Consider the following 7,698-nt stretch of genomic DNA (forward strand, 5'->3'; position numbering starts at 1 on the left):
GTTCAGGATGCCGATAAGGTGTGGCCTATCCAGAGGTTTGTTTGAGGTGAGGCCTACTCAGGGTTGCAGATGAAATTTAGGCTTGTTGAAGAGTACAGAGGAGATAATACATGTGCAGGCCTACCAATGAAGTGAGTCATGTCCACTGCACTCTTGAACAAAGGCCAGACCTCCTCTGTCTCCCTGGACAGGCCTAAACCTCATCTGCACAATGTGATTCGTAATGTTAGGAAACACAGGTGATGTAATTGAAAAACGTGCACATTTTTTTGATCATTTCACAATCACATCACCTGTGTTTCCTTTGCTTAGGTATCTCATTGTGCATATGTAGTCTAGCATATCAAAGAGTACGCAGAAGATGAGCACTGTATGCAACAACTTTGACACTTACAGAAGCCTCAGCTTCTCCATGCCCCCTACACAGTCCTAAATGTATACATTTTAAACTGACGGTATCTTGTTGCAGATGAAGTGAGGCCTATCTTGCAACATGGTGCATCTTTTGCACCGCTGCTGCGTCACAAAAGTGACGCAACGGCGGCGCAAAAGAGGCGCACGGCCATCATAAATCTGCCCCTAACATTTTAAATGATTGGTTCAGGATGCAGATAAGGTGTGGCCTATCCAGAGGTTTGTTTGAGGTGAGGCCTACTCAGGTTTGCAGATGAAATTTTGGCTTGTTGAAGAGTACAGAGGAGATAATACATGTGCAGGCCTACCAACGAAGTGAGTCATGTCCACTGCACTCTTGAACAAAGGCCAGACCTCCTCTGTCTCCCTGGACAGGCCTAAACCTCATCTGCACAATGTGATTCGTAATGTTAGGAAACACAGGTGATATAATTGAAAAACGTGCAAATATGTTTGCTCATTTCACAATCACATCACGTGTATTTCCTCAGCTTAGGTATCTCATTGTCCAGATGTAGTCTAGCATATCCAAGAGTACGCAGAAGATGAGGACTGTATCCAACAGAGCAATGTACATTACTCACCTCCCTTGACACTTACAGAAGCCTCAGTTTCTCTATGGCTCCTACACAGTTCTAAATGTATATCATTATCATCATAGTGACTATGAAACTCTAGCATTACATATTGTGAAACCTAAATGTCTTAAAGTAACGATTTTTTAACCGACAAACAAGCAAATTATTCTCCCAGATTGATGGTGAGAAGTGATATATTTATTTAAAGAAGCAGACACCTTTTTGTCATTGTCGTAAATGTAAAAAGCATTCCTTTTCTTTATGAACCATTTTCATGTCATAATTTGAAAACACAGCACAACTCCTATGTACAAGTACACCCTGTCAGTACTTAAATTTGCCAAGCACACATGCGGGCGTATTTACAAGAGCCTTGCACCACGGAGAAATGACTTAAATTTACCAAGCACTCATGAGGGCTTATTTACAAGGACCTTGCACCATCTTTAAAGTCACTTTTAACATGGGGAAAATGATGTGAATGTAGCTCATAAGCTTTGTAAATTTGCCCCCATGTTGACTATGAAACTCTTGCAGAACATATTGTGAAACCTAAATGACTTCAAGAAACGAGTTTTTAAACCGACAAACAAGCAAATTATTTTCCCATATTCATGGTGGGAAGTGAAATATTCATTTAAAGAAGCAGACACCTTTTTGTCCTTCTCATAAATGTAAAAAGCATTTCTTTTATTTAAAAAACGATTTTCTGATCATAATTTGAAAACACACCACAGCTCCTATGTACAAGCACACCCTGTCAGTACTTAAATTTGCCAAGCACACATGGGGGCGTATTTACAAGGACCTTGCAGCACGGGGAAATGACTTAAATTTGCAAAGCACTCATGAGGGCGTATTTACAAGGACCTTGCACCACCTTTAAAGTCACTTTTAACGTGGGGAAAATGACGTGAATGTGTCTCATAAGCTTTGTAAATTTGCCCCCATGTTGACTATGAAACTCTTGCAGAACATATTGTGAAACCTTAATGACTTCAAGAAACGTGTTTTTAAACCGGCAAACAAGCAAATTATTCTCCCATATTCATGGTGGAAAGTGAAATATTTATTTAAAGAAGCAGACACCATTTTGACCTTCTCATAAATGTAAAAAGCATTTTTTTTTTTTTAAATCGATTTTCTGGTCATAATTTGAAAACACAACACAGCTCCTATGTACAAGCACACCCTGTCAGTACTTAAATTTGCCAAGCACACATGGGGGCGTATTTACAAGGACCTTGCACCACGGGGAAATGACTTAAATTTGCAAAGCACTCATGAGGGAATATTTACAAGGACCTTGTACCACCTTTAAAGTCACTTTTAACATGGCGAAAATAACGTGAACGTGGCTCAAAGGCCTTGTAAATATGGCCCATGCTGACTATGAAACTCTATCAGTACATATCAAGTAACCTAAATGATTTCAAGAAACGTTCTTAAACACATCAAGTAACCAAATTATTCACCCAGATTCATGGTGAAGTGACTTAAAATGCCCTAACAGACATGGGGGCGTATTTACTAGGCCCTTGCACCACTTGTGCGTCACTATTAACATGGGTAAAATGACGTGAAAGTGACTCAAAGGCCTTGTAAATACGCCCCAAGCAGGCTATGAAACTCTAGCAGTACATATCAAGAAACCTAAATGATTTCAAGAAACGTTCTTAAACACATCAAGTAAGCAAATTATTCACCCAGATTCATGGTGAAGTGACTTAAAATGCCCTAACACACATGAGGGCATATTTTACAAGGCCCTTGCACCACTTTTGCGTCACTTTTAACATAGGGAAAATAACATGAAAATGGCTCAAACATGAGAGTGTATTTACAAGGCCCTTTCATCACTTTAGCGTCACCTTTAACATAGGGAAGATAACGTGAAAGTGGCTCAAAGTCCTTCTAAATATGCCCCATGCTGGCTATGAAACTCTAGCAGCACATATCAAGAAACCTAATTGACTTCAAGAAACGTTTTTAAACACATTAAGTAAGCAAATTATTCACCCAGATTCATGGGGAAGTGACTTAAAATGCGCTAACACACATCAAAGCGTTTTTTTAAGGCCCTTGCACCACTTTTGTGTCACTTTTAACATGGCTATGAAACTCAAAGAAACAAAATCTATTTGTAAAACACTTGACACAAAGCAACATTTTAAATACACAACTTTCTTCATAATTTTCTCCCTAAAGCATACTATTCTCTATCTAAATTAAATGAATCTTTTCTCACCTTAGCAAATACTTTTTGAGTTTCAAAACAGTCTCAGACACACACCAATTTTTCTTTAGCAGAGCAAAGGGTATGCACTCCAGAGGCTGCAACCAACAAAGGCACAGAAATGCTGTAATTCATCACACATATCTCTCATGTCACCCAATCAAAACTCTTCCCTCACTTTTTTCAAATCAACACCCTTCCCCCCTCTGCCCTTTCTGCCTTTTTTCCATAGCAACCACCTCCTGAAAGACCTCTCATGTTTACAAGTTCACACAACAATGTTTCAATTGAACTCTGAACTCTCAGTACACCTGCATATCCAGTGCAATCTTTCATAAAATTATTTTTTCTTGACCACTCAAATTACATCTTTCAAAGAACTCATCCATGCACCCTAACTTTCTGTTTTCAGCAATCAAAATCCACCAATCACTGCTACTGAATCATTAGACTGAAACTCCACATTTTTTTTCATTACAAGCTCCTACTGTTTCAACTGCCATTTCATTCCCACACTTCATCTGACTGCAGCAGAACCTCCTCTCACCATGTTTTCTGTCTGGATTGTTGGACATAGTTACATCCACTGGGCTCAAAGGTATGCTGATAACAGAAATTTACACAACCTCAATTTACAAAATGTGGAAATCAACTGGATTGGCCACAGAGGATTAAGATGTCACCAATTGATACCATTGGTGAAAACCTTTTTGCATTTGCCAAACCCTGACCTGTTAATTGTGCACTGTGGAGGAAATGACTTGGGCACTTTGACTGGGGTAGGTCTGGAAATGCTTTTAAAGGACACCTTTGAGCAATTGATGGCCCTTTTCCCTCAAACTGCCTTGGTATATTCAAATATATGCCAAAGACAGAAATGGAGGTGGTCCAACCAATTTTGTCCACAAATTGAGAAATCGAGGAAGCATGTAAATAAGTCTGTTTCAGCTTACATGAGAGACCATGGAATGGGCTCCATCTACAACAATAACTTGCGTTACTACATGCAAGATATCTACAGAGGAGATGGAGTTCACTTCTCAGATGAGGGGAACAGAATTTTCATCCTGAATTTAAGACTATGTATTGGTACCTACTTATAAGTACCTAGAACTTACACAGAACCCAAAAGCTCTTTTCAGAGCTACCTTAACTATGATTACTCTTTAAAAATTTCAAATGTACCTTTTTTCACTAATTTTCACTTTTGTTCGCTTCCCGGTTCGCTACCCGGTTCGCGTACCGGCAACTAACCTCGCGAAAAATTATTATTTTTTTTTTCAACATATATGAGCCTCCTTAGCCACCCTTAGAAAACCTAGGGGGTCAGGATACGTCTCCTGTGCCCCCTTATACCCTTTCCCAACATTCTTTATCCTTCATCTTGTGTCTAAATTCATCCGAAACACAAGATGGCGGACTCCCGTTACGCTATTGGTTAGCTTCCCGGTCCGCGAACCGGGGCGCGCAACGGCAAACGCAGTTAAAAAAAAGGTGGGAAGTTAATTTACAAAGAAAGCACTGCAGACACTTTCACCAAATTTGAAATAGTTCCTAATGCATACCAGTCCCTACCATTTCCCCAAATTTGAATGAATTCCATCGAGCCATTCAGGCTCTAGCCCTGTCTAAATATCCTTAGGTAAATTACATGACAAAAACACATTGGAAAGAGTTGACATTTTCAACCAATGATAACATAACTTTCAAGTTGTATTTTTATGTGCTGTCATTAGATTGGTTTGGTACATGAATATATATGAAAAATAAGAGGGAATGACAGCCATTTTGACTGGAACTCCCTGAGGCACATTTAAAGAGCATTTCCTGGCAAAACCTTAGACACTTTTGTAAAGGTGAGTTAATAGTTTCTATGAGGAGATATGTTGTGCACCTAAAGTTAATTTTATAAAAACGTTTTCTGTTAGTTATTTACTGTCCCTCAGTTATAGTTATAGATTGACTTAGGCTTCTCTGTTGTAGTCATGGTTTGAGTTAGACATGGTTTGAGTTAGAGTTTCTAAGGGGAAATATGTTGTGCACCCAAAGTTATTTTTATTAAAACGTTTTCTGTTAGTTATTTACTGTCCCTCAGTTATAGTTATGGATTGACTTAGGCTTCTCTGTTGTAGTCATGGTTTGAGTTAGAGTTCATCACATGCTGTACTTTATATTTCTACTTCCTGCCTTGTACCATACACTGTCCAAACATAAATTCACTGTTAAAAACTCAGAACTATGTTGTACACGTTAATTAAAAAATAAAAATGTAGAAGTTTCTAACTTAAACTCTATTTCTCTCTCTCTTTTTATGCTACCTTAACAGCAATTATGGATAAAGAAGCTCAGAAAGCCAAACTTCAATCAGAAATTCAACAGGACATAGATGATTTTTATAATGAGGCTGTGGACAAACAACTTTTAGAATTCATGGACAATTTTGATAAAAAAGAGACAATTCATGAAAATAAAGATGAAGAAATTCCAGATGAACTTTTACTCGAAATTTCCAACAATTTTTAAATTTAACATAAATAAAATGTTATTTATAAATGAAAAATTGTTTGAGACATTATTTTTTTTTCCAAATATAAGATATAATAGTAGAGTAATTATTTAAAAAAGTCATCATCTATGGAGTGCTCAAAGGATCTGTTTCTGCTTTCCTGACAGACTATGTTATGGATTCCATATTAGAACATGCAAGACATCTACAGAGGAGACGGTGTACATTGAATTTTAGACTCTTCATTGGTACCTACATGTTGGTACTTTCATCACCCACACAACACAACAGCTCTATTCAGAGCTACCCTACCTCAAAGCACTCTAAATATATTATTTTACTGTTTCCCTTGGTTTTCCCCTTGTTACGCTTTCTGGAACGCTACCCGGTACGCGAACCAGACGCTAACCGCGTGAAAATTTGAAAAAAAAATTGTTTTTTTTCCGCATATATGGGCCTCCTCAGCCACCCTCAGAAAACCTAGGGGGTCAGGATACGTCTCCCGTGCCCCCTTATACCCATTTCCCACATTGTTTTTCCTCCATCTTGTGATTAAATTCGACCGAAACACAAGATGGCGGACTCCCGTTACGCTACCGGTTAGCTACCCGGTTCGCATACCGGGTAGCGCCTCTACCGCGAAAAAACTGAATTTTTTATTTTTTTTATTTTTTGCCCCGCGGGGCCCTTTAATAGCCCCCTCATCAATCCTAGGGGGTCAGGAGGGGTCTACCTTGCCCCCTTTCATTAATTTCCCCCTTCGTTTTTCTTCACCTCTTGTCTCTCGATCCTACCGAGAGACAAGGCGGCGGCCGCTCCGGACTGTTTAGAATGTTGACAGACACCGGAGAGCCAATCAGCTTCGCTTCGCGAAGTTCTGTTACGCGTCAGGTACGCGAACCGGGGCGCTAACCGGAGCGCTGTTACAGATATATATATTTTTTTTAACGTTAATTTATCAAAATCCACTGGAGCACATATATTGAGACCTAGCAAAGGCACATCGGGCTAACAATATCTACAATTTTGCCAAGTTTCGTGGAAATCCATTCAGCCATTCGAGCTAAAAGTGAGTCCAACCGCCCTATGGAAAATTGCATGGGAAAAATGCGTTTTGGGACCCCCCTTTTTTCCCGCCCCCCCTTGACGAAACCCCCCCAAATTTTCAGGGGCTGCTCAGAAACAAAATGTTCCATTTTCCTGAAAATTTCAGCCAATTCCGTCCTCAAACGCCAAAGTTATTCGACATAGAATTTTCAAAAATCCCATAGGAAAAAAATCCTAACTATATATACCTACTGGCGACCGCCAGTAGGTAATATATATACCGAAACAGTCCGCAGCGGCCGCCATCTTGTGTCTCGGTAGGATTGAGACACAAGAGGTGGCAAAAATCAAAGGGGGAAATGAGCAAGAGGGGGCAGGGTACACACCCCCTGACCCCCTAGGTTTCATGTGGGGGCCATAAAAGGCTCCCGCGGGTGAAAAAAAAAATTTAAAAAAAAATTCGATTTTCGCGGGGGTGAGCGCCCGGTACGCGCACCGGGGAGCGTACGGGGGAGCGTACCATGGAGATTAAAAATGACAGACTTTTAAAAAAATAAAGCTTCTTTTTAAAAATTGGAGGTAGTTCTGAAAAGAACTTTTTTTTTGATTTTGTTGTTTTATATATTTTTTTTTGTTTTTGTTGTTTTATATTTTTTTAGACTTTTTAAAACAATTTTATATTTTTTTGGGATTTTATTCAAGGGAAAAACAAAAACAAGGATTCCAAAACTGCTCAACAGGAGCAAAAAAATTTGAAAATTTAGGGACTGGAAGAGCAGCGGTGTTGCTGTTTCTTTAGGGCAATCAGTTCAACACTCTGCTCCCCATAGCAGAGCAGTTCGTCACACTCTGTGCACAAAAATTTGATGCCCGCAAACACCGGCTGAATGTTAGGGACCATTCTTCCACGGGGTGGT

This window comes from Lissotriton helveticus, chromosome 11 (genome assembly GCF_964261635.1).
Source record: "Lissotriton helveticus chromosome 11, aLisHel1.1, whole genome shotgun sequence".
Taxonomy (NCBI): Eukaryota; Metazoa; Chordata; class Amphibia; order Caudata; family Salamandridae; genus Lissotriton; species Lissotriton helveticus.